The sequence below is a fragment of the Lemur catta genome, chromosome 11 (genome assembly GCF_020740605.2).
Source record: "Lemur catta isolate mLemCat1 chromosome 11, mLemCat1.pri, whole genome shotgun sequence".
NCBI lineage: Eukaryota > Metazoa > Chordata > Mammalia > Primates > Lemuridae > Lemur > Lemur catta.
In genome coordinates, this window is record NC_059138.1 from 59058508 (window position 1) to 59080731 (window position 22224).

The window sequence follows — 22224 nt, forward strand, 5'->3', positions numbered from 1 at the left end:
AGTCTTAAAGACCTGTAATTGAAAAGTAAAAAATAGGAATTGTAATTGAATATCACATATATTATTAATATATCTCATTTATACACTACATACTGTTTAAATTTTATAATGCTTTCATTAGATAATTCTTTGTTGTCATCTTTAATAATTTGTCAAATCTAAGAAAAATCAGTCAAGAAATTGAGAAAATCAGAAAAAATTCTAATTTATCCTATGAGAATTAAAACTTAACAATAAAAATTAAAATGCTGCTTGACTGAAAGAATTCATTGACATCTAGTGAAAAACCAGAGCAGAAAACACCAACATAAGGAATAAAGCATGAAACAAGAAGTCAAAGATTAAGGTTGGTATTTCATGTAAGAAGTAAAGAAGCAGGATCTATCATTTGCTCTTGCTTGAGGCTATTTATTGTTGTATCTTGAATATGTGTTTGTGGCCCTGTGAACAGTGAGTTATTGTTTCAAATATACTACGTACCAGTAAACTTATATAAATATTATACTTTATATCAATCATATGAGTGACAAAAGATTTCATGTAGTACTATGCACTTTGCTAGACAATTAAAATGTCCTATTATTTGAATTCTATGAAATAATGTTTTCTAATGTTTTATAATATGTGAATATTCACTACAGGCAACAGTTCTTTGCAAAAAATTCAATAGAAGAAATGAAAGAGAAAATAATGTAGGTGTTTTTGTGGCACACTGCAACATAAAGTCAGAAACCTACTTAAAATATGAATTAGCAAAGGCAGTATCAATTTCAATGACAAAGCTAAAATTAAGATGAAAAGACAAAATATATTTATGTTTTTAAAAAGAAACAAGCTTACATGTAGCAACATATCCCCTAATGCCCAATTTGAAGATGATTTTAGACATATTCAACAATCAGACCAACACCAACACAGAATTCAAAAATATTTCTACGTGGAAAATATTTCTCATGCGCAACAGATCAAATTACAAAATAGGTGAATTAATGTTGTGTGTTTTAAAGCTTTATTTTAAAAATAAATTTTAAATAATAAAAATTTGTAGTAATTTTTCAATTTTAAATGATTTTGAAGAGATTGATTTTTGTATTACTGTTCCATTCTTTTGATATTTTCTATTTTAAAACGTTTATATGAGGTAAAGTTCAATTTTATATGATATTGAAATATATAATATGATAAACTATTGGCTTGTAATAATAAACCATGCATATATTTATTATGTAGGTAACCTCTGAAATGCTTAATACGTACATAACACACATGGAAAAAAATTTTAAAAAGTCATTGTTCTTACGATCACTCATAATTATTTAAAAACACATAAATAAAGACTATATCTTCAAATAAAAAATCTTTGTTCTCTCCTGTGGTAGAATATCTCTAATCAGAATGGGAAGTTTCTGCCATGATTTCTAACTGTCAGTAGACATCCATTCAGCTCTTTCAGGAAACATGCCCCATGTTCTCTTCTAAATCTGTTTAGACTAGTACCTACTCTCATAGCTGAAATTATCATGGCTATCTAGGCAGTAACATTCTGCACTTGATCATTCTCATCTGGCTGTCCAGAGGAGTTGGGAAACAATAGAATTAACAGATCACTTATTCATACTACCTATTTGTGTTTGGTGGGTTCTTTAAGGGATGAAGATAAAAAATTAAAATTATCTAATGGAGGATACTTAAAAAACACTTTTAATTTTATAGAGGCTTTAATTTAAAGCATTTCATACATAAATCATTTTTCAAAATCTTCTCATGATGTCTGTCTTTAACACATTTCTAAATATAACGTAGACTTATTTAGCTGACGAGGAAAGCAAATCCTAGAAAGGAGAGGCAACTTCACTAAGGTCAAACAGACATTGACTGACCATGTCAAATGATCTAACTCTTGGCTTAGGTAATTCTTTCACTATTTATTTCCTTGTTCCCTAAGAGACAATCACATAGTTAGTGATCAAAATGAGGCAAGAATGCAGTGTGTTGTTACAAATAAACAAAGATACCTTAGTTCATTTGGTGGCGGTCAACTGATAGTATTGACACACTTTTTTTTTACTTGACACATTTTAATCTGACAATAGCAGAATTAGTTTGTAAATCAGACCTATGAAAACAAAGTGCCAAATTTAAAAATAGTAATTTCTCCAGGATTACTGAGGTCAGAAGCTTTGGATACAAGAAATTTGATTAAAAGTATCTAACTTTTCAAAGACTCAGCACCTTCATCTAACAAAAATGAAACCAAAGACATACCAGACAGCCGCTGCATGGACGTTCATTTCTTTTTATATTTTTGCTGTGCTTGGATGTGGAGATATCCTGTGTGACTGAGCTGTCTCATACTGAAGAGTCAGCACTGCTGTTGCCATTGAAAGAGCTATATTGAGAACTTTATTATGCTCATCTGAAAAGCAAAATCAGTGAGTATGAACAACTTACAGGACAGCTGAAAGTAGTTAAATCATTTACTTGTAATACTTCCAAGATCTTAAAATGCTACAATATATAAAACACATTCAGTCACCACAGCACTTTTACACTCAGACAAACCCCCTGGAATCTATGGGAACTTTTCACTCCATCCCTTTCTCCCAATTCTGTTGTAAAACAAAATTAGTTCTGAGTAGATGGCTTCCTACTTTTTGCTTTGAACTAGAGGTTTAAATTCATGGACTGTTTCAGATCTGTAAAAACATACAGCATTTTAACCAAAGGCCTTTTATAAGATAATGTTTATTTAGAATCTTAAGTCCCATTTTTACACCAAAAGTCTTGGACTAGGTGATCAAGTCCTGACTGAGTTACTTATTATTGTTTGACTAGGAAATTCACTTCTCATCAACTGCCTCAGTTTCAACGTCCAGAAAATTGGGACAAAAGAAAATTGCAGAAACAATCAAGAGTTTACCTCATAAAGCTGTATAGGGATTTAAGTGACCTCACAGATTTAAAGCTACAGGCTCATAGATACCTATGCACCGTGCATTCTTCTCTCACCTGGTTAAGCACTGCAGGTCAGTCCAGTAAAAGAAGGTTGTGATCAAATTACTGCTTTGCCTCTCACTACATACTTCAAATCTGTCACCAGCCAACCAAAACTGTTTGCCACGCAAGTCAATCATCACCACCCTCACCTTCAAAACTTTTGAGGCCCTGAATATCCACCAGTTAGACCTAATTTTCAGCTCCTCTATGCTCTTGCACACCTTTCCAATGTGACTTCTTGAATGCACCATCGACCATTAAGGCTTTGATATGGTAATATTAATAGTTGTCCCTTTCTACAATGTCATTTTCAAATTATTTATCCTTCCTTCTTTTTCAAAAACCACCACTCCCTGAATTCTTTATCCTTCCCATAATCTCTACTCCATTGATTCTATTGTAGTTTCATTAACTATAGCCCATATTCTCGCTACGCTTCTATTAATATTTTTATCCAGCTACATTTCCAGGACCTATCACAATAAACACTTCCTTGCATCCAACCTCAATCCCCTTGCCCTGCTTTCCCTCTCTTATACTTCCTGAATTAATCTACTTGATGTCTGCACCTGTGCAGCTGCAGAAAGCTAGACAAAAATTTGCAACTATGCTGACTGGTCTCATTTTACAATAATTGACCTAAATCTCAAATGGGCACCCAACAGTGTCTCATATGCCCACAAAATTTCTCTGTGCTTTCTCTTTCACTCCTCAAAATGACCCTTTCAGACATTCTACTAGATCATTAAATCTCTATCTGCCTCACTCATCTACATACCACTCACACAGATGTACTTGAGCACACATACACTTTCAGCTAATAAACTGGCTTTTATTTTTCCTTGGGAAACAGATGAATTACTATATAAATTCCTTCATCTTTATATTTACAAATCTATCATCCTCTAAATATCTTTATTCATACTCTTTTTCTTCCCTCCAATTAATGTTGAATAAATTTTTTCTACTCTTATCAAAACACCATTCACCTTCTCAAAGACATTCTTCATTGTTGCAATTAAATTTTCATAGCATTATAGGCTAAAAACCTCAATTTTGTCTTCAGACCTGGTCTAGGCTGTGTGAGTAGCTCACCTGGAACTGGGTTACTTTGTCTTTAATTGGTCTTTAATAAACCAAAGTATATACATACAAGGGCCTGGTGGAAGTCTCTTCTTGGCTAATAGACAAGGGTGGCTTCATCCTAAGCGTGCAGTCATATGGGGCTTTGCATTTAAAAGGGTCCTGCACTTGGTTTAATGCTCTGCTGTCACCATTTTGAAATCATTAATAATTTATTAACAAGGGCTTTACGTTTTCATTTTACGTTAGTCTCTGTGTCCCCTCCCCCAATAAGTAGCTAGTCCTTCTTAGGCACCTCATATTTAACAATGTGAAATAGATAACTGGATTTTCACTTGGAAAACTAATTCTTTTCCCATTTATCCTATTTCTATTACTGCCAATAATATCTATTCAGCTGCTCAGGCAAAAATCTAGAAGTCACAATTAATTCTGTTCTTTCCCTGTCATTCAACGTGATTCAATAAGTTGTTGTATCTACATTCTATCCTATTGTTCTAATTTCTTCATTACCATAACCAACATAGGGAAATTAGATGACTGGATATTGCAATATCCTTCTGACTTAACTCCCTCTTCCACTCTTATTTCCCTGTAAACCACCTCAAAGTAGTTAAACAGCATTCATGCAAAATGTGATCAAGCAATATTACTCCCCTGTCTAAATTTTTCTAGTGATTTCCCATTGTATTTAAACAAAAAATCAAGCCCCTTTTCATTGCCCTGCATGATTTTTCATTAACCTATCTCTCTAACTGCATTAACTTCTCATTTTCTCTCATTATGCACCAGCCACAAAGACCACTTTTCTATTTTGTGAATATAGCATACTTGCTTTTGTCTTTTACTTGCAGATTTGTTGGTGTGAAATGTTATATCCCTGATATATGCATCATGACTGTATATTCACTGCCCTTCATGTCTCACTTCAAATGATACACATTGAAAGAGATCTTCCTTGACAACACAGTCTAAATTAGTACCGACTCAACTACTCACCATTTCAGCATAGTTGTGTTCCTTTTAAAAATATTATTTCATTCGAAATTATCTTGCTTGTGTTTGTACTTATTTGTTGTATTGCTTTATAAGAATGTACATTCCATGAGAGAAAAGACTATGTATGTGCACCATCTGTATGCCTAGAATAATATGGCTGAATATATTGGAATCAAGGTACTTAGTGCAGTGCTTTCCATAGCTTAAATGTTTAATAAATGGCATATATTATTATATCAATTGTTTTATTATTTCTAGAAGAGTTCTTAACTTTTTAAAGTATAATGAAATTTTGTTAGAATTAACGTTTTACATGAAAATCATAACAGTATTAAGATTTTGGAGCTCAATATTTATTATTAGTACATCATGTATGTTTCTTTGTGTTTACATTAAGGCTGTATACTATAATTTTAGCAGGGGAACAAATTCTTCTCCTGTTTTTGATAAAAGATCTCATTTGTTTAGTAGAATAAAAATGAAAAATGAAAATATTAATCAAAAATATTAATGGAAGAAGCACTTTCAGAATGGCAGAGTAAGGACTTTCAAAAATCTGCCACTCCTTTAAAGTGACAAGATCACTGGAAAATATATCAAAGTCAACTTTTTCAGAATTCTGAAAATTAACCAAAGGCTTACAAGTCTTCCTGGAGTGTTTATTGAAGGAACACAGTTTAATCTTGATAAAAACAGTGAAATTTGTAATGTTTTAACTTGCTGTGATCCCATCACTCTCTCACCAGAAATATCCTTGAAAACCAAGACTTTTACAATACTTGTGAAAACCAATAGTTTAGCATCCACTGGGGGACAGGAGGGAAGCAGAATATGATTGAAGATCCCTAAAATGTGGAAAACTCAGAGAATTTTCGTTATTTGATCTATCTGGCTTTATTTTGCATGACTTAGAACTTACTTTGTGGGAACAGCAATGTCCATAATATGATCATCAAGAAAAAGAAAAAAATCAGTGTCAGTGTGTTATGGCAAGTGTTACAGCGAGTGGTCCGGAGGACAAATCGAGTGGCACATGGAGAGTCAGAGAATCAATGTTTATTCGCCGGCAGGCTCAGAGGGGTCTCGCCACCAAATTCTGAGCACCGTCTACCCAATTTTGCCCATTTTTATTAAGCTGGGGTGATCCAAGGGGAGGGGTCTCAGGTGACTAATGCCCGCCAGGTAATAAGTTGAGTGTTTGCACTAGGCAATAGGATTAGTGTTAGGCTGATATGCCAGATGTTAAGTTAGTGATATGTTAATATACTAGGTGTTAGGTTAGTGTCTTGCACCAGGTAATTAGGTTTAGTGTTATGCTGATGTGCTAGATGTTAGGTTAGTCATATGCTAATGTGAGTCTTCCGTGAGGGGTGGGGGTCTCAGGTGGCTGCTGTGCTAAGTAATAGATGGGGGTTTTTCCTTATCAAGTGGAGATTGTCTAAATTTGCAGCTTTCTGGGATGGCAATGCCAGTTAGAGCAAGCAAGAGGTTGACTAAAAATCTTAAAAGGAAAAGATATATAGAGATGTCCATAGGGGACTCTTAAAATATCTGACTATTTCTGTGTTGAAGACCACACTGTTATACAGGGATATGCACACAGCCAGGAAAGGTCTGAGGAGTTCCTAATCAACACTGATTGATCTTGTTTGAGGCACTACTTAAGTAGGAAATGAAGGCTAAGGCAGAATTGAATTGTAAACTGTTAGCACATTTGATTCATTCCATACACACATGCACAGAGCCCCTGGAAAAAGACTCAGAGACTTACTGGTTCAAATCATTCAAGGAAACTTCTGTTCAATTACTAGCTAATTACTCAGCAAACCAAGACAACAATTCAATGGGCAGATATGAGAAAGAATATAGGATTTACATAATTAGTTTAGAAAAGTCCCTAGACAAACAGCAAACTTCTCATTAAAAATCATGGATGCCAGAAGGCAATGGGATGACATATTTAAAGTTCCAGAAGAAAATCTGTCAACAGATGCCCATAATTGGAAAAATTATCTTTCAAAAAAGAAGCAATACATACATTCCTAGATGAACAAAAATAAAGAATTTATATCAAGCAGACCTACCCTACATAAATATTAAAGGAAATCTTTAAGGCTAAAATGAAGAATGCTAGATAATTAGAGAATCCAGCAATAAAGATGCATATTTACAGCCATCTGATCTTCAACAAAGCTGACAAGAACTTATATTGGGGAAATAACACCCTCTTTAATAAACGGTGCTTGGAAAATTCGACAGCCACATGCAGAAGAATGAAATTGGACCCTATCTCTTACCATATATAACAATCAACTGAAAATGAATTAAAAATTTAAATGTAAGACCTGAAATCATAAAAATATTAGAAGAAAACCTAGGGAAAACTCTCCTGGATATGAGTTTAGGCAAAGAATTTATAACTAAGACTTCAAAAGCACAGACAGCCAAAATAAAAATAGACAAATGGAACTTATTAAACTAAAAAGATTCTGTAAAGAAAAAGAAATATTGAACAGAGTGAAGAGACAACCTATTAAATGGGAGAAAATATTTGCAACTATTCTTCTGACAGGGGACTAATATCCAAAATATACAAGGAATTCAAACAATTCAACAGGAAAAAATAAACAATAATCCCATTAAAAGTGGCTAAAGGATATAAATAGATATTTTTCAAAAAAGACATATAAACAAACAGGTACATGAAAAAATGCTCAGCATTCATAATCATAAGAGAAATGCAAATAAAATTCACAAGGAAATATCATTTTACCCCAGTCAGAATGGCTTTTATTAAAAAGACAAAAAATAACAGATGTGGGCAAGTATGTGGAGAAAACCCTCATATTATAGGCTGCTGGTGAGATTGTAAACTAGTACAGCCACTGTGGAAAACATTATGAATATTTCTTAAAAAACTAAGAATGAAACTACCATTTAATCCAGTAATTCCACTACTGAGTATCTACCCAAAGGAGAAAAAAAAGTCAATATATAAAAGTGATACCTGCACTCGCATGTTTATTGCAGCACAATGGCTAAGATATGGATTCCACCTCAGTGTCCATCAGTGATGAATGGATAAATAAAATGTCATATCTGTCCTCAATGGAACACTATCTGGCTATTAAAAAGAATGAAATTGTGCCATTTGCAGCAACATGGATGGAACTGGAGGTCATTATCTTGAGTGAAATAAACCAAGCACAAAAGGATAAATATCACATGTTTTCACTTATATGGGGGAGCTAATAAAATTTAACCCCTTGAGGTAGAGAATAGAAAAATAGATAACAGAGACTGGGAAAGGTCTGGAAAGAGGGAGTGGAGGGAGAATGAAGAGAAGTGGGTTAAAGGGTCCAATCATATAGTAAGATAAAAAGGATAAGTCCAACGTTTAATAGCAGAGTAGGTCACTAGACTTAACAAAAATATGTTGTACTCAGGTTATGAACACCCTGAATACCCTGACTTGATCACTATGCATTAGATACATGTAATAATTTTTCTTATGTATTCCATAAATTTGAACAAATTTTTAAAAAGAAAAAAAGAAACAAAGAGATCAGTAAAGGTAACTACATAGGTAAATGTAAAGACAACACAAATATAGGTTGTAGGTATTTTCATCTTCTATATAATTTAAAGGAAAACTGCACAAAGTAATTATAAAACTGCATTTTGGGGCTTATAATGTATAAAGATACAATTTGTGTGACCATAATAGTACAAAAGGAGGTAGGTGGGAATGGAGCTATAGTAAAGCAAAGTTTTTGTGTACTATTGAAAATAAATTGATATTAATCAGAAATGGATGTTAGAAATTAAGATGGAATTGAAATTTTCATGTGAAAAAACACTAAGAAATAGCAAGGGAATAAAATGTTATACTAAAATATCTATTTAATAAAAAGTAAGGCAGTAATGGAGGAATAGGAGAAGAAAATATATCAAAGATGTAAAGAAAACAACTAGAAAAATAGTGGATCTAAATTCTAGTTTATCATCAATTATATTAAATGTAGATGATCTAAACACTCCATGCAAAAGGCAGAGATTGGCAGAATGGATTACAAATCCATGATCTAACTATATGGTATCTACAATGGACATACTTTAAATTCAAATACACAAAATGTTTGAAAGACATGAAAAGATATACCATATAAAATTGGTGGGATTGCAATACTAATGTAAGGTGAAAAATACTTTAAGGCAACAATTGTCCTAGAAAAAAATTACAAAACAGAAAGAGTCAATCCATCAGGAAAGTATAACAGAAAAGGAAATAAAAACCATCCAGACTGGAAAGGAAGGAGCAAAACTATCTCTGTTCAGAGATGACATGATCATATATATATATATGTGTATATATATAGGAAATCCTAAGGAATGCACCAATATACTCATACAACTATTTTAATAATAAATGAGTTTAATAAGTTTACAGAATATAAGATTAAGATATACTATTAGTAACTATCATCACTATGCTGTACATTAAATCTTCAGTACCTGTTCATCTTATAACTGAGGGTTTGTACGCTTCAACCAATATCTACCTTTTTACCCCACTCCCAGCCTCTGATAATCCTCTGTTACTATGAATTTGACTTTTTTTCTTGTCTTAATATTTCAAATATAAGTGAGATCATACAGAATTTGTTTTTCTGTGTCTGGTTTATTTAACATATGTCCTCAAGTTATTATATACATGTAATTTGCTAATAATATAGATCTCAAGTGTTTTCAATACAAAAAATAAAAATAGTAACTATATGAGATGATGGCTATGTTAATTAGCTCGATTGTGGTAATTATTTCACAATGTATACATGTATCAAAACATTACATTTTATACCTTAAATATATACAGTTTTTGTCAATTATGTCAATGTGGCTGGTAAAGAAGAAATAATAAGACAAAAAAGATAAATATACAAAAATCAGTTGTACGTATTTTAACAAGCAAGGAATAATTTGAAAAAGAAATTAAGAAAATTTTATGTAATAGGATCAAAAAGAATAAAATGTTTAGAAGTAAATTTAACAAAAGAATTGTAAGACTTGTATATTAAAAATGACAGTATATTGTTGAATGAAAATAAAGAAGACTAAAGTAAACAGAAAGGTATCTTATGTTCATATATTAGACGATTTAGTATTGCTGAGTGGGCAATACCCTCCAATTTGATCTGCTCATTCAATCTAATTGCCTTTTTTTTCCTGAATACTTAACTGATTATAAAATTTATATGGAAATGCAAGGGAACCAAAATAGTCAAAATAAGATTGAAAAAGAATAAACTTAGAGCATTCATATGTCCCAACTACAAAGCCTACTGAAATCAAGACAGTGTAGTACTGAAATATAATTATTTGGATCAGTGGAATAGAATGGAGAGTCCACAAATTAACCTTTACATTTATGATGAATTGATTTTCAAAAAGGGTGCCAATTTCAATGAGAAAAGAATAGTATTTTCAACAAAATGATGCCAGAAAAACTGGATGTCCATATGGGAAAAAATAAAATTGGGCCCATATGTCACAGCATGTACAAAATTTGATTAAAAATGAATCATAGATCTAAATTTAAGAGTTACAACTACAAACCTCTTAGAAGAAATTAGGAATAAATCTTTGTGACTTTGAATTTGACAATGCTTTTTTAGGAATGATACTAAATGCACAAGCAACCAAAGAAAAAATAAATAAGCTTCACTTTATCAAAATTTAAAACTTTACATTTTGATGGACACTATCAAGAAAATAAAAAGTCAACTCACAGAATGGGAAAATATTTGCACAGAATATATATTCTGAATATTGTATTCAGAATATATAAATAACATTTATGACTCAAAATGAAAAGATAATTTTAAGGTTTGTAGGAACACCAAATTGAAGAATAAATTGGTGACACATTTTTCTTTATTTTTCTTCTTTAATGTTGGCAGTATTTTTCCCAATTTAGTTTTAAATTCTATGCTTTTCAACAAATTAGACTTCAGAATGGAATTTCCACCAAGAAGTTGGTAAAACATTCCGCGGTTTTTCAAGAGCTTTTCGATTTAAATCTCCTAACTTTGATCATATTCCAAATTTGCTTTTCAGCCAAAAATTCCTTTAAAATAGGACAGGACTGCAAGGACATTATCAACTACAAATTCAATCTACATGTAATTCAGCTATTCTATTCTTCTTCACTAGTCATCTCTCTGTGGGAATTGATTGCCAATGTGGATTCCTGGCACTTTTTTCACTTTTTGAAAACTCTCAAATCATTCCTGATTAAAATATAAAAGACAGTGTTCCATTTTCTCTTTCAAATTTTAATGAAAAATATTACTAGTAGTAGTCAGTACATAAAAAGTATAGGTATTAAAAAGAGACATTTACTGTTTTGAATGATTTTGTTTGTCCCAATTTTACAATTGTTGCCATAATAACCCCAAAATATTAAGCACATCATCTATTCTGAAAAGGCAAAAAAATCAATGCAGGACTCACATAATATCAATTGTGTATTTGATAGGAAAGAAACAATTTCTGACAACTGGGTGCACAAATAAGTTACCTTCATCACCAGGTGTCTTTTTTCCCCCTTAAATTTACCGTCTTATAGACAAAATAAAAAGAAAATCTCATTGCCAATCTAGATACATTTGGTCCTTGTCATTTCTCAGTTTCTCATAGAAAATATAAGAAAAATATTACATGTGGGCAAATTTTTAAAATATTTAACTCATATAGATCCAAAGTAAGGATAAATATTTCCAGTCTTTATAAACAGCTTGATATAATGACCAGGAGGCACAATTCTAATTTTACTTTCTTTAACATATCTACTTTGGTGCATATGTTATTCTCAGTATGATGAATGCTTCAAGATAGTATTTCATTTTTGATTATTTATCTAGTCATGTTTTCCATTTTCATTTCCACTTTTTTACCATATGTGAGTATGTATTAAAAACCTAGAGCACAGTGTTTATTTAAAATGAATTTTTATTATCATGATTTTAAAATATACATTCTCAACATATATAAGAATTCACTAGTGCATATATAATATAAACCACTTCAAACATGTGAAAATTAGACTCTAAATAACATAAGGTCAATGATTTGATCGCTCTGTTAAAAAGATGCATACAACTAGGTTCATCAATGTTAAATCCTCTAGGCAAGGACTTAGTTGGTGTTTTTGAATGACACTTGCCCAGTCAGAAATGAAATCAGTACCAGCAAGATCAGAATAAAGCAACAGGAGATCATTGACCTAGAACTTGGCTCATGTTCCAAAGGCTGCAAAGCCTGGGGTTGTTCATGAGAAGCAGTCGATCACCATGTGGTGCTATTGTAACACAGCAGGCCTGGGTCTTTTTGCAAAATGAACACTAACATTATGCTTGCAGAAAAACATTGGTAGGAATATGAAATCTTTATTTTTTATTTAACATATCCATAATAGCAAAAGAACTAAAACAAGCCAATTCTCTCTCTTTCACACACACACAAATACATATATAGAGCCAATGAATTGGTAGAATATATTGCTTCACTAAATGTTTTGCAAGACAGATCCAGTAAAGCCCCAAGAACTCTCAAGATGAAGACAAGTATATCAACAGAAATGAGAACTCATAAATAGTAAATTGGGGGTGCAAGTAAAATAAATTAAGAATTACTTGTGATATAAGATTGGTCACAGTGTCTACCAGTAGTTAGTGTTGTTCTTGACTATCTAGATGTTAAATATTTCTTTCTAGGAATGTATACTATAGTGTCATATATGCCTTATTGTCTCAAGTAAATTTATAGTCAAATCTCATATTAATGAAACAATTTTTGTATTACCAAAAGAAGAATTGAGTTCTTGGACTAAAACTGTTTAGCATAACATGTCAATCTGGTAATAACTATTTTTAATCCTTTTTTACATTATTACAGATAGGCAATTTTTAGAAGCTTTCAGAGTTTTGTTATAATTTATTGAAGAAAAATATTTTGTACATGTTGTAACAGAAATAATAACTTCCTCAATGTGCACCAAAATTTTTGGTACAGAAAACAAATACTTTTGTGTTCTTGGACACTTTTCGGTAGCTTGAAGGGAAAAAATATCAAAAATAATATAAAGAAAAAGACATACAAAATATTTTATGTTCAGGCTCGTTTAAATATCCTGACCATTTTTTCTTCATCCAGCTTCTTAAATAAACTTCTTTTCTATGTATAAATAAAACTTAATAATTGCAGATACCCCTTTCCTTGCCATGTAAATAACCTATTGATTCAACATTTTTTTTCAGTTGTAAAAAAAATTAGATTTCAGAAATACAGGTGAGAGAGGCAATGCCGCATTAAAAGAGAAGCTGAGGGTCTCCAGCGACACCTTCCCCAAACTGCCAGGAAAGTATTTCAAGTGTCCTCCTGTGGCTTTGTATGTGTTTGTGGGTACGTTTTAACAATGGAAGTGAAAGGAGGACATTGAAAAACCTTGAATATAAGGGGGCCTGAATAAGAATAATTCATCAAGGGCTGCTAGAATCATCATGTATGGATATACAGAATGTGTACCTTGTAAATCCAGGGACCCTGCATTTCTTCAGTAAACAACTTGCACATCTGGACAGTCCTGACGGGAGGGTAAGAGCTAAGCATTGCTTCTTTTTCTGCTTTTACAGATGCAAATTGCCCTTCCAGAATTTTTTCTGTTTATGACCTGACTACATGCAAAATCCAAACGGATACACTGTGATGATTTTCAGTGTTAAAACAGAGAATCCAAGGACTTTGAGATATATACATTGTTTTAAATCCCTGTTGTCCATTTACAAGCTCATTAATCTTGGACATATTACTTAAGTTCTGTGTCCCATCTTTAAATGAGGACAGTAATATTTAACTGCCATACAGGCTTTCTCTGAGAACCACTTCAGATTTTATACAAATTACCTGAAAACTATAGCTTTCAATAATTGTTAATTCTAATGGAATCCCACATTGGGAAGCTTAAATTCTATATTGATGAACAAATATTAATTGCATATTTGGTTTGCTTATTACTTCTATTACCTGTGAAGACAGAAATGTATTCAAAGTGTTTCTTCTTCAAATTAAGAATTCCCCCATACTTGCAATCAGGCTTTCTTATGATCTTCAACCAATTAAACAGAGAGCTTGTAACTCAAACTGATAGAGACTTATATTTTTTTCAATTCAAATAATTAGTCTCCTCATTCTAATGATTCTTTCCACTGCACAGATGATGTTAATAGGCAAAAACACATACTGAACTTCAGTATTTCTTCTATTAAAATATATGACTAATATTTTTAATGAGAAATTAAAAATCCAAATTCATTTTTCAAACTAACACAGAGATATGAAGAATACTCAAAATTATGTTTATAATTTTAAGAGTATGATTTATTACTATTTTACATATATGTATATGTATAACATATTCAACATAAAGCTATTGCTTCCCTAAAATGGTAAGAGCATAAACTGTTTTAAAGCCGACAGGCTGCGATGATAATTGTGCAAGCTCTAGTTGCATGAGTTTTATAGTAAAATAAATAAAAGACTATCGATGTCTGTTTATGCTGGATTTTATGTTTCTATCTGGACCACTAAACTTTCACTTAAAGATGCACAAAATGAAACAGCTGTTCAAAAGAGAGCCTATGGCTAAAACTTTTAAGATGTTATATCATTTTGGAGGAGTATAATTTTCTCATTAGTATACTTATGCTTTTCCAGAATAAAGGTGTGTTTGTCAATTTGAAACACAACACTGTAAGATGTTTTATTTGAGTGGAAATGGAAGATGCATGTTCCTTAATGTTATGACATAGAAGTGGCCTCTCTTTCTCTCTCTCTCTCTCTATATATATATATATATAAATATAAATAAATGTATGTATCATATATCTATATAATATACACCTAAACATTTGGAGAATATATAGATCATTTTCTCTCATTCTAATGGCTTCTTTTAACAACACACTTAAACGTCTATTTTATTTTGCAAAATGGAAGGCACTGTTAACCTTGACCATGATCTATTTCAATATTGGGCTGAAAGCCTAATCAGAGTGAGATTGAAAGCAAAAACAAGAGTGCAATCTGACATTCCACTTGGGCCAAAATGATGGTAGGGCATAGTATTTGAATATCTCTAAGCCTTTTGATGGAAATTAGCAAAACTAACAATCAAATAAAATTTCAAAGAAAATATCTTCAAAAAACAAGGAGACCAGTTAGTGACTATTGAAATAATCCAGATTAAGAGCTAGAAGTTTTCAAATGTCCCCAACATAAAGCAAAATGATGAATGTTTTAGGTGAATCTTGTCCCAGTTACCCTGATTTGATCATTGTATGTTGTGTCCTTGTATCAAGATGTAATTCATGAATATGCACAATTATTATGTATCAATAAAAAAATAAAATAAAAGGGATTTGGTGGTTGGAATCTGAGTTGTAGCAAAAGAGATGATAAGTAGTTGGATCCTTGATATATTGTTTGAGAGGAATTAACAGGATTTTTTTTGCAAGATTGGATATAGGCTTTGAGAGAAAGAGAGGAGTGTAAGGTGACTCTGAGGTTTTTTTGTTCTTTTTTTTCCCAACAGACCATCTGGAGTGACGCTGTTGCCTTAATTGAAATGGTAGTATTTTCTGTTTTAAATGAAAGTCAAATTATGGCATAGAACTTACAATCTTTCAACAGTTTTCTTAATCCATTCAGAGTAAAATGTAATATTCTCACTTTGGTATATACCATACAAACTGCCCCAACTGACCTTATCTGCAGTCATTTTAATAGCTTAAAATTTGTATATGCCAATTGATTGTATGTATGCATGTGACACTTCTTAGAACTATAATAAATTAACTTTTTCTATTTGTGTGTATTTCTCTAAATAAATGGATTGTAAGGTGCCTAAAATTAAAGATGCTCCCCTTCCCAAGACTTACCAATACTCTCAGTTTATACAAAAAAGCTGTTCACATAAACTTCTTCAGTCAGTATAGGAAATAATATAACAAAATATTTTGCTTCTTATGGATTTTGCATAGGTATAATATGGAAACAATTGACTTGAAATTCTGAGTGTTCTGGAAATGTAATATCTCTGTAAACATTTAACATGGCAGCTAGAGGGTAAATAAGCTAGGAGTATACTTTCTAATAGATCATTTTTTGATGACCACAAAATTAGTTTCACATTTTAGATTTTACTTTTGACATATGAGGTATACGATAAATTAAACTAATAATAAGTCTAATGTAGGTTTCCAGTGTTATGAGTCATTCGCTTGTAGCATAAACAGCCGTACTACAGGTTTCAACACAAAATAGAGTGTACTGAAAAAAATATTTCAATAGGGAACCTAAAACCTTTGCCCTTTATGTGACAAAAGCTAATTGAAGGAGATTGACATACAAAAAGAGTAAATTCTTTATTCAACATTCATTCCAAATCACTTAGAAGTTTATATTTTTACAAAAGAGCTGAACACAAAAGGAAGATAGATGGGACACTTTCTGCAGGAATAACAAAGGATCAAGAATCTTATATAGAATTGTCAGATGTTTTAAGCATAAAGTCTTGAAAGATTCAGCCAAGAGTTGCAAAAAGCAGGTGTTTGTTCTAAAGCGAGAGTACCAGAATAATGAAAACTTCCAATATAAAAATTCATGAAAGGAAAACTCATAAATGTGTCACAAAAAGATAATTATTACCTCCGATATAAGCCAGATGGTCTCTTATGGATTGCATATTAATATTCACAGATAATAGGTTCTGTTTAGACAGAAAGGTTCAATTTGATGAATGATATATTCAGTAAGCAGTGAAACTGGTTTGGGGTGATTATAACTGGACAACCACGGAATTCTGAGTTCTAACTTTAGAATATTGTTAGTTTGATTTGGTTTCACAACTTGCTTTCCATTTTCAGACATTAAGTCAATCACCGTTTTGTGACTTGTGTAAATTCTATTTTTGTGGAAGTCATTTTCCCCTGTAAGGTTACTGCTTTTCACATGATTATAACACAAATAACATGTATGTATGTCATATATGGTCCTACAATGTCATTTGGTTAAAGAATACTATGTGATTCAAATTTTTTAATTAAAGGTAAATAAATAGTTAATTATTTGGAATTAGGTAAATTCTTTAAGAAATTAAATTCCATTCAATTAAATAATTCTTTAAGTTTCTTAATATGAGGCCTGAGATAGTGTTAAATAACAGTAGGTGACTGATAAGTGATCCTAGGCAAATTAACCCATCAAAAATGAACAAGCTCCCAATACTGACCAACCAGATGAACATGACTCAATCAACATCAAAATCAATGAGGTGAAAGAGTCTGCCTTCAGTGAAAATCAATGGTGGTGAAAATGGACTTCCTTGAACTTGACTTTTACAGATTTGGAGCATGCCTTGAATAACAGAAGCGTAATTCAGTTATAATAGATTTCTGTCCTTTTCTAGTCCCTTTATAATCCTTTGGAATTTAACAATAATTCCATGCTATAGCACATGGATCTCTTACTTTAAAATTCAACATAAACTAGAAATTTCAAATATGAGAAATAATAAGCATCAGCTATCAGCTCTGGAGGGTAATATCTAAATGGGCAGAATAGCCCCATCATTAAAGAGTCCGTAGATGAATAGTTTACCTGTCATTTAACAAATCTCTGCAGTCACTTCCATCCTCTTTTAGCACTGAGAGAACACAGCAAAATATATTTGTGCAAGATAGTTCAAAAAGATTGTTAGATGATCATCACATATAGTATTAATACTATTCAGGTATTTAAGCTTCTCCCCCGCAAAAAAAACTTTGTCTTGTTTAATTATAGTCCTGAATTTCAATCTAGGTTCTTGGAGAAGACAGACTTGAGATGGAAAGAGGGTTCAATGTTCATTACTTGGTCTTGCCGCCTGATCTGTCAACAACTCCTGCCACTTCCTCAACTTTCTCCTTTTCTCCCCTAAAGTCAAAGAATGAAACAATACAGTCCCTAAATTCCTAATGCTAAAACCATGTTATCTGCATATCATGATAATTATGCTTCTTTCCAAAGGTATATACTTCCAGATAAGATTTCTAATTTTCCTAAAATATCATCTTGTATAATATTTGGGTCAAAGTATAGTAAACCCCAAAGTAATGTAACTCTTTATGAACTTCTTTGGCAATTGTGACTTGAAGTTTATATTTCTCTGAAGGAGGAGTTAGGATACTCTTACTGTAAAGAGATAGACAGTAAATATTTTAGACTTTATGAGCTATATGGCGTCTGTCAAACTGCTCAACTCTGCTGTAGAAGCATGAAGGCAGCCATAGACAATATAGAAAAAATGAACATGGCTGTGCCCTAATAAAAGGGTGTAATTTTCATGTGTCAAAAATATTATTCTTATTTGAGTTTTTACCTTGTGAAATTGTAAAATCCATTAGGTTATGGGAAGTACAAAAAGAGTTAGTGGGCCAGATTTGGCTAGCAAGCAGTAGTTTACTAACCCCAGCTTTAAGGCATACATAAGATGTATTTCTATCAATATATATTTATAGGTATACACATTTTTAGTCCTTGTTACAAATGAGTGAAAAGTTCAAACTTCTTAAAGACATTCTGTTTCCCTCATATTTTTCTGACTATTATAAAGTTTAGGACTGCATGTGACTTATTAGTCCATAATTGACTAGCATTGATGGTTTATGTTTTCTTCACTGGAAACATTGATTAAGTGATATCATATATTAATCACAATATGGCCAGCTGTGGTGGCTCACACTTGTAGTCCTAGAACTCTGGGAGGCTGAGGTGGGAGGATTGCTTGAGGTCAGGAGTTCAAGACCAGCCTGAGCAAGAGCAAGACCCCATCTCTACTAAAAGTAGAAAAATTAGCAGGGTGTGGTGGTGTGTGCCTGTAGTCCCAGATACTCTGGAGGCTGAGGCGAGAGGATTGCTTGAGCCCAGGAGTTTGAGGTTGCTGTGAGCTGGGCTGACACATGGCACTCTAGCCTAGGCAATGCAGTGAGACTCTGTCTCAAAAAACAAACAAACAAACAAAACCAAAAACCAAAAAATAAAAAAAATACTGAGTATCAAGGATGAAGCAAAATAAATAGTCACTGTCCTTAAAGGTATCCACATTAAACTTTGATATTTCAGCATAGATTTATTTTAGATAGATTTTCAGTTCAGCCATTATCATACAATAATTAAACAAACTGTAAACCAACATGAATTTACTGTCAGAAAAGTTATCAATCCATTTTATTTAGCATACAGCTAGTGGTTTTATGGTGTGTGGAATTTAAAAAAAATTCACCTAATTCAATGTATTGTATACAACTATCAATTACTAGTATTTCTTTATACTCATTTATCACAATTATAACAATTTTGTAAACCTCATTGTTTTACTAATACGTCATTACTATTAACTCTTTTCCTTATTTACAAATACATTTTTTGGGTACAGTAACCTAAAGTAAAAACCTGTTCTAATTATGCTCATTTCACTTATAGTTACTTATTCATTCATTTAACAGATGTTTTCTTGGCTCCTACAAATTCCTAGGCACTATTCTAAGAACTTAATATAAATTCATAAAATGACCCTTTCTTCATGTGATGTTTGCTACTCTCAAGCTAGTGGCAGAGTGGAGGGTGGAGAAATATTCACAGAAATGACACCAGAGGAAAATAGTGAAAGTACAGTGTGATGATAGGGGAAAAGGTCATGGAGATAATCATTATGGGCATTGTTTGAGGCTTCACAAGGGAGTGACTTCCCCCTGGGAAATGAGGAGCTCCACAGCTGGATGGGATGTGCTAGGCCCCAGAGCAGTTCAAGGAGAAGAATTTGTCAAGAACAGTGTATCATTAAGCAGAGTAGAATCAGAGGTTAATGATAGAGAATAGCCAGAAGACAGCAACAATGCGTTGGCTCTAAACTCTTGCCTTTAGTGGAATGTAAAAGGAAATTGAACTCACGCTGGTATATATGACTAAAGGGATTTACTTCCTAAGATAACTGAAAAAAAAAATCCTGGATCAGGTATGATCAAATTGGTCCTCTGACTCTGATTTTCTAGACACTGCTTCCCTTTATGTGTTATAAAATCATCATTATGCTCCTGGAACAATATTCAAAGCATTTTCAAGTGACATTGTCTAAAAAGAAAAGAAAATTCTTTCCTGTAAATACCCAATAAAATCTTCCTGTGTTTCTCAAACCTAAACTGAATTAGAAGTCTGTTTTTCTACCAATCCAGTATATATGGAATACTAAACAGTGATTGGCTTAGGCTTGGGCTTTCTGAGCAAACCATTGGCAAGGACATAGCTCACCCTTAGATTTGGATGTGGGCCCAGCATCCTCCTAAGAGCAGGGAATGCGCAGTGACTGTGCAGTGACTGGATGGCTACAGGAAGCCACACTGAAGTATATCTGATAATGGGACCCTGGGCGTTGAGGGGCCAGCAAGTGGTAACCATGATAAAATGTCTGGACTTTGCCCTGTAAAGAGAACAACAGAGTAACATCAAAGAGTATTAAGCAGGGAGTGAGTATATAATTACGTTTGTAATATTTTCGTATTTTATCTTAACTCCTTTTTTTGGCAGTAGTACAAAGGTGTATTTTAAATGATCAGATTTCAATTTTTATTTTTTTAATTTTTAACAACTTTATGAAAAGATAATACACATATTATACAAGTCACACATTTAAAGTGTAAAATACAATGGCTTTTAGTATATTCACAGATATGTTAAGTAATTTTCACAGTCAATTTTAGAGTATTTTCATCACCTCACAAAGAAACACCTTATATTTCTCACACTTAGCTATTCAACTGTTTTGTCCCATTTCCTCTAAGTGCTAAGCAACCACGAATCTGACTTTTATGTCTATTGATTTCTCAATTCTGAACATTTCATATGAAATAGATTATATATTATGTGGCCCTTTTTAAAAATTTCAGAATATTACGAGGGTTACACAGGTTTTGGTTACATAATTTGCTTTTATATAGTTTGAGTCAGAGTTATAAGTGTACCTTTCACCCAGATAGTGTGCATTGTACCCGTTAGGTGTGAATTTACCCATCCCCCCCCCTTGCTAGATTTCCGTTGAGTTTTACTTTCATATATGCACATAAATGTTGATCAATTAGTTTCAATTTAGTATTGAGTACATGTGGTGGCTTTTTTTTTTTCCATTCTTGTGATACTTTACTTAGAAGAATGGTCTCCGGTCCCATCCAGGTTGTTACAAAAGATACTAGATCACTTTTTTTATGGCTGAGTAGCACTCCATGGTATATATATATATATATACCACAGTTTATTAATCCACTCATGGATCGATGAGCACTTGGGTTGTTTACACATCTTTGCGATTGTGAATTGTGCTGCTGTAAACATTCAAGTGCAAGTGTCTTTTTAATGAAATGTCTTTTTTTTTTTTCCTTTGGGAAAATACTTAGCTGTGGGATCACTGGATCAAATGGTAGGTCTACTTTTAGTTCTTTGTGTTATTTCCATACTACTTTTAATAGAGGTTGTAGTAGTTTGCAGTCCCACCAACAGTGTATAAGAGTTCCTTTCTCTCTGCATGCATGCCAGCATCTGTTGTTTCGGGACTTTTTGATAAGAGCCATGCTTGCTGGAATTAGGTAATAGCTAAGCAATTGCAGCAAAAATAAAAATAAATAAATGGGACCTGATCAAGTTAAAAAGTTTCTTCACAGCCAAGGACACAATCAATGGAGCAACCTACAGAATGAGAGAAAATATTTGCATGCTATACATCTGATAAAGGGCTGATAACCAGAATCTACAAAGAACTCAAGGAAATCAGCTAGAAAAAATGAAACCCCATTAACATGTGGGCAAAAGACATGAACAGAAACTCCTAAAATGAAAATTGTCTGATGGCCAACAAACACGTGAAAAACTGCTCAATGTCTCTAATCATCAGGAAAATGCAAAACAAAACCACAACGAGATATTACCTAAGTCCAGTGAGTATGTGGTCTTTATGATTGGCTTTTTTTTTTTTTACTTAGAATAATGTTTTCAAGGTTT